The sequence below is a fragment of the Myotis daubentonii genome, chromosome 4 (genome assembly GCF_963259705.1).
Source record: "Myotis daubentonii chromosome 4, mMyoDau2.1, whole genome shotgun sequence".
In the NCBI taxonomy this organism is placed as follows: Eukaryota; Metazoa; Chordata; class Mammalia; order Chiroptera; family Vespertilionidae; genus Myotis; species Myotis daubentonii.
The window spans coordinates 60,213,905-60,224,299 of NC_081843.1; positions in this window are offsets into that span (position 1 = coordinate 60,213,905).

Consider the following 10,395-nt stretch of genomic DNA (forward strand, 5'->3'; position numbering starts at 1 on the left):
TATGTGTGTGTGTGTGTGTGTGTGTGTGTGTGTGTGTGTGTGTGTGAGAGAGAGAGAGAGAGAGAGAGAGAGAGAGAGAGAGAGAGAGAAGAGATTAAGAATGTTAAAGTGGTAGGTCTCCAGTCCCTTGCTGAGGCACATAGAGAAAAGTTTTAGAGGCTAGGATGACTTATATTTTTGGCCTCTCCTTGGTCTCTTAGGATCCAGGAAGAACCAGTACACTCATAGGAAGCTGGTGGTCTTCTTCCAGAATCCAGAATTCTCTGAAGTCCAGGCTCTTCCCAGAATTTGACAATAATCTGAAACTTTCAGTGGGATCCTTGTGCTTATGTCAGAGAAATACTCATGCTAGTTCTCTCTCCTGAGACCCTGATGAAGCCTTGGCCTCATGGGCACTCAGATGGCTATATATGCAAGGAGTTGTGTAACTCAGAAAATGCAGTATATAACGTTAATATTGGAAAGGAAGAGGAGCATCATAAGGAACCATATTCCAGAATCATTCACAGAAACCTGTGATGAAGGGAAATGTCTACATAAGAATTTTTGGTTTATTTTTTTAAATTAATTTATTTTTGTAACTCAATTAATGAAGTTGTAGTAATTGTACACCTACTTTCTAGAGATAGACATTGCAGGTAGTCTGCCTGACTCTCTATTTATATTCTGATCCCTCTTTCTAATAACGAAAGACTCGACAGAATAAGACACACAGAGAGCCGACCCTGATCAGTGATGCAGTGATACCTGTTCTTTAGGCTTAGACTCAGATGTGTTCTGGCCCTGTGTCCTCTCTGCCTAACCCAACAGCAACAGATGATTTTGTCCTCCTTGAAACATTCTCCAGTGCTGGTTTCCATTTATTTCTGGCTTTCCTTCTATTCTGATACCTGGTGCTTCTTATTTCCTTTCCTGAGTGCTGTAATCTATCCAAACACTACATGCGTGAGCCTCTCAGAGATGGGGCCTCCTACTCTGTTCTTTTTCACGTAGATTCACAGGTGACCTCAAGCTTCATATGCCAACATTTTTATTTTAGTTGTTTCTTCAGAAAACTCTTTCTTTTGTGTCTTATCCATACCAGCAAAGAAACCATTCAGTTAATTACTCAAGCCAAAAGCCTAGCATTATTCCCTTTCCTCCATATCCTCAATATAATCCTACAACAAATGATTGCTGTTGTTTTTTCTGTATCTCTTTGCTCTGATCTACTGCTACTCTTTGAGTTCAGCCTATCATAATATTTTGCCAGGATAATTGCAGCATTACTGGTTTCCTTGTATTCCATTCTTCATACAACCACAAAGTTATCTTAACATACATTAGATCACTTTATACTCCCCTGTTCTTGCATTTCAATGGCTTCCCACACATTCACTTAATAAAACTTAAAAACTTTTCTGTGAAGAACCACATAATTAATATTTTAGTATTTGAAAGTCACATATAATCTGTCTTTCATATTGTTTGTTCTTTCTTTCATTTTTTTCTTTTCTTTTTATAGTGCTTCAAAAATGTAAATTCAGTCTTTGCTTACCAGGTCTATGAAACCAGGATGCTGACTGGATCTGGCCGTGGGCAATAGCATGATAAAACCTGAAATAGAGTCAAGTACATAGTAAGTGCTCAATAAATATTAGTTATTATAAATTGCATAATATGATATTTTATTATTGTCTGTTAACTTTTTAAAATATCTCCCATTAAAATTTAAACTTCCCAAGGGAAAGGATAGTGTCTTTCACCATTTTCATACACACATACAGGTACTTGCAATATTAATATCAAATCAGTGAAAACAAGAAATATATGTTATTGGTATTGGAATGATTAATTAGTTCCTTGAGAGGAAAACAGAAAAAATTGAGCCCATGCCTTATTAAAAAATAAAATTCAGCTAAATCAATGGATTAAAATTAAAAATAAAATTGTAAAAGTATAAGAAGAGAACTAGGAGATTAAGAAAAATTCTAGTAATAACAAATGTGTTAAAATATATAATACTCAACATTCGTTAAGGGAAATATCATAAAACATCTACATGATAAAAACAATAGCTAGTTCAAGTACCAAAAGACAAGCCAGGGAATAAATTGTATTATCAAATGTCCAAAAACACAGAGTCAGGGTACCTGCTATTGAGTGTATGGTGAGAGAAGTTCACTCATGAACACAGAGTGGGATTTTAAATTGTAAAATTCCACTACTTAGCCATTACTAATAGCTGCCAAATTAAACATAGTCTTTAAAACAGAAATTCTACATAAGATTACACTCTAGTAATTTATCCTTATAGAAGGTCAGATATATGCAAGAATATTCACTGTAATATTGTTATTAAAGCGAAAAACAGAAACCACTCAACTGTCCATCTGTATGTTGATATATGGAAGTATGCTGAATGTTTTACAACCAGTATTAAGAATGGAGTGGATCTAGATACATTATATAAAATAATATGGAGATACATTTAAGAAAGCAGTGGGCAGCATTGTATATACAGACTGTTCCCAGTTTTTAAAGGTTATACAGGATTGTATGAGTTTTGAAATGGTTACTGGCTCTGGGGAAGGAGAAATGGGGAAAACATTGGTGTGAAAGGGATACTAAATTTGACATTTGAGTTACTTAATTTTTTTTTACCATGTTCATGTATTATTTTTCAAGTAAAAACACAAAAAAACTTACAGTAGTATTTTTCCTACAGAATATATACACATTGGAAAAACCTATTAAGCATTTTTAAAATTCTGGCATAAAAAGTTCTTATAAAAACTTTCTTGACCATTGAATAACGTGAAATTCTCAGCATAATTCTTCCCATTTTGCCACTCGCTAATTTGTTATTTCCTAAGGATTTTTAGCAGATAATTTCTCTCCAGAAGGTTTTTCCCTTTCTCTATAGATGCCTTTAAATGTCTATCTTTATAATTTGATTTTCATCTCTATTAAAGGTATATTCTCATTTAAAAGTTTAATGAGGATAGAAGATATGGTAAGTGAAACTAACTCATGTAGAAACAACTTGGATTTGAGTTTCTCTTATTTTACCATTTTAGTTACTCAGTGATATCTTCATTGCTCTCAAATTTCCTGAAATTAGGCAAATGCTGTACAGAATCTTAGTTCCATGTAATAAATTCAATTTAGGTTTTTCTTTTCACTTTAGTCAACTGAAAATTAAAGGAGCTTTTAAAAAAGTGACATATGAACCAAGAAACTTCTTTAGTTTTTCTTTACTCTATACAATTCATGGTCAAGACTAATTTTCCTTGACGGTTGCAAACCAAACTGACTTTTTATATTATACATTACATTTATGGAATCTTTACAAAATCTTTTCTCTATTCAAGATTATACATATTTATTGGGCATATAATTTATGCAAGGAATTATCAAAGATTATGAAGGTAATATACAAGATGAATAGAACATTTCTCTCCCTAATAAGTTTTAAGATATTTGGGATAAAAAGTTAAAGTAAGCAATTAAAAATTATTGGTGTACTCTTCTGGTACACACCATGCATCTCCATGGCTTTAATAATTTTACAGACAAAAATGAAGCTTGAGAGATTAAATAACTTGACCCAAATCATCAGCTACTAAGGGCATGAATTTGAGTTCAAACTTATTCGATTTGTCTTCAGACAAATTCAAAGTTTCCAAAGCCCACATGCTAACCATTTATGCTATGCTTTTCTCCAAAACAATAATTGCTAGACTGTATTGAGCATAGACTAAGCAATGAACATGATTTTAAACATTTTAATGTATTAACTTATTTAATCCTAACAGTGATCCTGTGAGGATCCTGTGAGTGATCCTGTGGCAATTTTACAGATGACATAAACAAGGTGTTCAGGAGAACCTGGTGACTTGGATGCATCAGGGTTGGAATTTCTAAAATGGCTTTCTTAGGGAAGTAGCATATAAAAAATTGTGGGTTAGGATTTGGGCAGGATTTGGCAGATAACCATGAAAAAGAGCACACGGTTTATGGAGGAAAGATACAATAGAACTACCCAGGAAGTAAAAATTGAAAGAGGTAAGCAAGATTGAACATGCAAAGACAGAGTGTATAAGATATCAATGGCAATTCTGCAGGTTGGGGCCTACATATAGGCAGAGAGTTGTGTAGTTAATAAATTATGTGTTTCAGAAGAACTTTTTTTGGAAATGTATTGGCACAGATTCTAGAAAATAGCATGCATCACTATGGCTTTAATTACCACTAAAATGCTTATTCTTTATATCTTTTTTCCTTCTCTTTTCCTGAGTACCAGTTTGCTTTTACATTTGCCTTCTGGATACTTCCATATGAACTACTGCAAGTAACTTACCCATGGCAGTGTTAAAACCAATACCATTAGCTTTGTCCAAATTTGTTTTGTTTTCCACCTGATTAAAGCAGTCATCAACATCCAGTTACTGAAACTAGAAAATTCAGAGTTTTTTAAAAATTCCACCCTGATCCTATTTCTCAATGCCTATTTACCAGTTTTTAACTAATTACTATATTTGTGTTGAATCCACCTGTATAAGCCCCTATCTTTTCTACTACATGTATCAGAGAACAGTCTTCTTCCATTTCTCCAGCTTTTACTCATTCTTCAAATGCCAGTGCACATGTCATTTTCCTGTGACAATGTCACTAATCTTCCCAAGTGTAGTCAGCCACTTATTTTTCTGTGTTGTTATAATTCGTATGTTGTGAGTGTCTCCTGTTTCTGTATCTCTCTGCTCCAATAAACAGTGTACTTCTCAGAAAGAAACATTGCATTATTCATTTTCCCTATAGTGAGACCATGACATTTGGCACATGGTAAGGGCTCAAAGATATTGAGTGAATAAATGAATGATGGAGTGGAAGAGAAATGCATTAGTTAGTTGGATATACAGTTTAAGAGCTCAGGAAAGAAGGCCCACATCTAATCCATGAGCCAATCTTGTGGCTCTACCTCAAAAGTACATCCAGAATGCAACCATTTTTCAACATCTATATTGCTTAGTCACAATCATCTCTTTTTAAGAAAATGTATTGATTGACTAGAGGCCCGGTGCAAAGATTTGTGCACTGGTGGGGTCCCTCAGCCTGGCCTGCAGGGATCAGGCCAAAACCAGCTCTCCATCATCCCCTGAGGGGTCCCAGATTGCAAGAGGGCAGTTCTCGGCTCATGCACCCTGGAATCGGGCTCCCTCCTTTCTGGTTCTGGGTGCATCACCCAAGAACCGCAGCTGCCAAGTCACCACAGCTCAGTAGCTCCTGCATTGAGTGTCTGCCCTCTGGTGGTCAGTGTGTGTCATAGCTACTTGTAGGAGCATCTGCCCCCTGGTGGTCATTGCACATTGTAGCTGCCTGCCGGTTGGCCAGTTGGCCAGTTGGCCTGTCACTTAGGCTTTTATATATATAGGTTGATTTTAGAGAGTGAGAGAGGAAAGGAAAGAGAGAAAATCAAATAAACATTGATTTATTGTTCCACTTATATGCATTCACTGGTTGCTTCTTGTATGTGACCTGACCAGAGATCAAATCCATAATCTTGGGGTATCAGGACAACACTCTAACCTAGTGGTCGGCAAACAGGCTCGCGAGCCACATGCGGCTCTTTGGCCCCTTGAATGTGGCCACGAAGTTTCAATCACACTGTACATGCACGCCTGCACGTGGTATTTTGTGGAAGAGCCACACTCAAGGGGTCGCAATTTGCCGACCACTGCTCTAACCAACTGAGCTGCCTGGCCAGGGCTACCATCATTTCTTAACAGGTTCATGTAATAGCCTCCCAATTACTTGCACTGATTCATCACATTTCCCCCTGCAGTCTATTCTCATTGCAGCAGCTGGGGGGTCCTCATGACTTAAATCAGATCATGTCACTTTTCAACACAAACTTTCCAATGGCTTTCATCTCACAGGGGTTAAAAAGGATAGTCCTTACAATGGTGCATGAGGATTGACTTAATCTGGTGCACTATTACCTCATCTCTAACCTGTCTGAATGCTCCTTGGTGGCTTCCAAAGGCTGTTTTCCTCTGACTGGACATGCTATCCCAGCTATCCTCATGGTTGGTCCCTCTCACTAACTTTCCATCTTGGCTTAAATCTTTTCCCTTCTTTTTCTCTCCATCATAGACAATACCTTATCTACATTACATCTATTTATCTATCATCAATATCTATATGTGATAAAATGTAATTGTACTATAATGCTAATAAATAAATAAAATGATTATTAATAAAATGGTAAATGGTTATTTATAACAGATTTTTATTGTCTATACTCACCTAGATTGTACAGTGAGAAGAGACTTTTATTGTTTTGTTTAGACCTAATATATTGCCTGGTACATAGTAAGTACTCATAAAATATTTGTTACAAGAATGAGAATAAATTGTTAAAAAATCCTGAGATAATTTAGAAAATATATATATATTAAGCTTGACAGTGACCATGGGCAAGACTGATTAGATAGATTAAGGAAAGTTAATTTGTCTGATTGTTTATTTTATAGATGATTACGGGACCAAGCTAGTGGATATTCTATTTGTCAGTCTAAGGGAAGAAATTGGATGAGCCTCGATAGTAAGGAGGGAATTGCATTTTTCAGAATTAGGGACGGGACAGGGTTGCCAGCACTGTGGTTGTGCTGGGGTTTGGGAGAGGGCGCATGTATAATGTGCTGCTGGCAGGCGCAACCTGAGGCTGGAACATGTGAACACACATCTGTGCTGCAGTGGGAGTGACAGCAGTGGGAGGGGTATTAGAAACCAGCTTCCTTTGAGAAAATCTCATCACTTATAAGGTAGGAAATGTGATCCTGAGGACATGGAGAAAACAACTCTTTCCTCAAGTTCCAGGGAAGGCTGGTTCTATACAACAGGAGGAGGGTGGGACCACAGCTGCTTCTGGCCTAGCCACACTGAACACTGTGAGTTGTCCCTTTGAAATAGCTTCTTAGATGTGCCTGTGTTTGTGTTTAGGGACAATGTAAATGGTTTCACAGATTGTTCACTGCATTAGGGCACGTGGTAAGTGGGAACTGAAATCCAGCTTGTTTTCTTTTGCCCAGAAGGGGCATATTTTTCTAGTTTCATTAGGGCCTTGGTGGGCTAGCAACCACTAGACATGTATATGCAGGTATTTATATGCATATGTATATATATGTGTGTATTAAGGGAGGGAAATGAGTTTCTTTAAAGAAAATCTGTGTGATCAATCATAGTTGAATAAAATGCTGAAGAAGAAAGATTTCTTCTCCCCTCCTTCCTGCACCTACCCCCTCCCCTCTGGATAAATTACTATAGGCCAGTGACGGAGGTGCATGCCTTGGTCATGTCAGAGGACAGGTGTGTCTATTGTGATTGCCCGAGGGAACAATGGCAATCACATTGGAAGTGCACAGGCTTCTATGTGCCTGAACAGACTTTCCATATTGCTTTCTCTGAAAATAATAATAAACAGGACTGAAATTTTAGACAGAGAACATTGTTGCAGAATTGAGAATCTCCAGGAGGAATTCAACGCAACTCTTGAGACAGGCGGGATGAGGCCTCTGAGCAATTTAAATGGAATATTAAATAGAAAATGACCTCATTCTGTAATCAAGTTGGTAAAACTAGACAGATTAGGAACAGAAATAAGTAACGGTGATAAAAGACTGGATGAAACGAAATTACTTAAGAGAGACAGAGCAGGAATTAATGAATTACAAATGGAAACAAATAGAAACGTGCATCTAATTGATATGTAAGTGCTGTTTTTTGTTGTTTTTTTATATTTTTGTGGTGGGAGAACAATCAAATAAATGAACACTAGAAGATTCATATAGGTGAACAAATTCGCCATTAGAAAGGGAAAATAAGAGGTTAAAAAGTAATAAAATAGAGAAATCTTTATTTGGAAGATCAGCTGAAAGAGATAGCTTAAAATAAAATATTAATTATAAAATTAACTATAATAAGAGATAGGAAACCCAACTAAACCAATAACAAAGGAAGAAATTAAAAAGTTTAAATGATGTTGCAAGATTTTATGAATGGACAGCCACATTTCCTAAGACATTAGACATAGTCAGTATAACACTAATTCCTAACTTTGAAAGAGAGAGCATTCAAAACCAATCCTGCTAATAACTGTACACATTTCTTAAGTACATGCTTTTCGTAGAGCCTGTTCTCAGTGCTCTACATACATTAATTCATTTAATCATCATAAACCATGAGTTCAGTACTATTATTATCCTCCATTTACTGATAGCGGAAAATGAAAAGCAGAGACTATGAAATGACATAGCTAGAATTAGAATCGAATGCTAATGTCTGGGCTAAAGCTTAATACAATATTTTCAAGTGTGGTTCGGTCTAGAAGATTTAATAATAATGCATCTATAACTAAAGTTATTATGTTAGAGGCCAAAGCAGAAAAATCATTTAGTGTTTTGATTGATGTCAAAAGTACATTTAATAAAATTCAACATTTATTTTTTATAAAAACAACTTAGAAAACAATTTATATGTTACCCCCCAATAGATATAGACTTATAACTATTACTATTTAATATATACATTATGTCTTCATCCCCCAAAATGTGAGGAAGGTACTGCTACTATGTTCATTTTACAAATGAGGAAGCATCTATGTAAATGGCTTGCTCAGGTTACCAGGCAGAGTTGAGATTCAGGTCTAGGCAGATTTGCTCTGGATTGAGTGACTGTGCTATATTGCCCCTCTTACACAAACAACACTGCAATGATGTTTCTTGGTACATGTGAGTATATTGTTTTAAGGTAGACAAATATAAGTGGGACGGATGGTGATAGCATCACAGATCAAAGTTTCAAACATTTCAGTTTTAATAAGTGCCTCCACACTGCCCTTCCTGGTGGCTGTATCAATTTAATATTTCCTCTGTGAGGTGGAGGAGGGAGAGAATGAATAAGAATATATGCTTACCATCTGCTTGGTATTGTGCTATAAACATTCTATCTTGAGATCTGCATAGTCAATGAATGGGGAAAAAAGATTTAAACCTAAGTTATGTGTCTCAAAATCTATATTAATTCATTTTTTGTTGCATTTTGGGATACATATGAAGGAAATAAAATTAAAGAGGCTAATAATCAAGAATTTAAAAGTTATTTTTAATTTTACTCAATAACACTCCAGAACAAATGTCAAACCAAATGTTTGACCCTGATTACAGTAATTTATTTGTAAAGGCTCAGATCAGAGGAATTGCTATTGATCAAACTGGTATAAAGAGAAAACTAAACAGCTACTCAGTGAAAAAAAAATATGAAGAAACACACACAGTAATTTGTCAGCATTTGAACCAAAATGATGGGGCATTTTTCATGTTAAAGGTCACTTCCAGAAGAGAAAATATATCACACACTGAATATCTTACTCCAACTGAGAACAAAATCAAGTAAACATTTACATTAATAAGATTACTACTATTTCAATAAGTGATTTAAGGCAATGTTTGTTTTTAATTAAATATCATAACAACACAGTAAAGCATTTAGACATTGCTATATAATAAAACTGAGCACTCCATGAGACCAGCCTTGGATCACATGGGATTACTTTTGTGGGTTGTTAGTAGTCCTAAGATCACATTTTAAGACCTCCTGATATAAGAGTAATTATTTTCACTGGGAGCTCCCCAAATCAGGTATGAAACGCTAGTCCCAGAGTGTGTACTCTGAATGTTACAAGCTAGACAAATAAGGTGTTTACTCTGTGACATCAATATTTTGATGTTGATTGACTTCAAACCTGTGATCTTTTTGTGAAACATATAGACACTATATAAAAATAAAAAAAATATGACGTTAAATAATATGGATGTTATGAGAAGTAAATTATTAGGGAAAAGAAAATCATCAGTATTGGTAAAAGCTTTTCCATTTCTTGATTATTTGAAATATCAAAAGGGAGAGTAGACGAGATATAACAGACATAAATTATTCTGACAAGGCTCTTTATCCAAGAAGATTTTTAAAAACACTATAGATTTGATACATAAATAGGTGAAATATAAACAGTTTGACTTCTTGGGAGGTCAAAACACTTGACACTGAACCATATAGTGTAATTATGGCCAAGATCTTATAACTGACTAGAATGTCAATGTTCATTGCCTCTTACATTGCATCTCTTACCACATGATTAAAACCAGGCTGAAAGGGTATCTTCAGTATCTGTAGTGATAGTCCATGTGGTGATGGCAATGAATGCACATAATGTAGTGGTTTCACTCAGAAAATATATGTATTGGACAGGACAGGTAGGGGTTGGAGAAACAGGGTTAAAATAATCACCTAATACTCAAGGACATAAAAATTCTCCTCTGTACTTAGTATTTTCTGGCTTAGTTCTTGCTATAT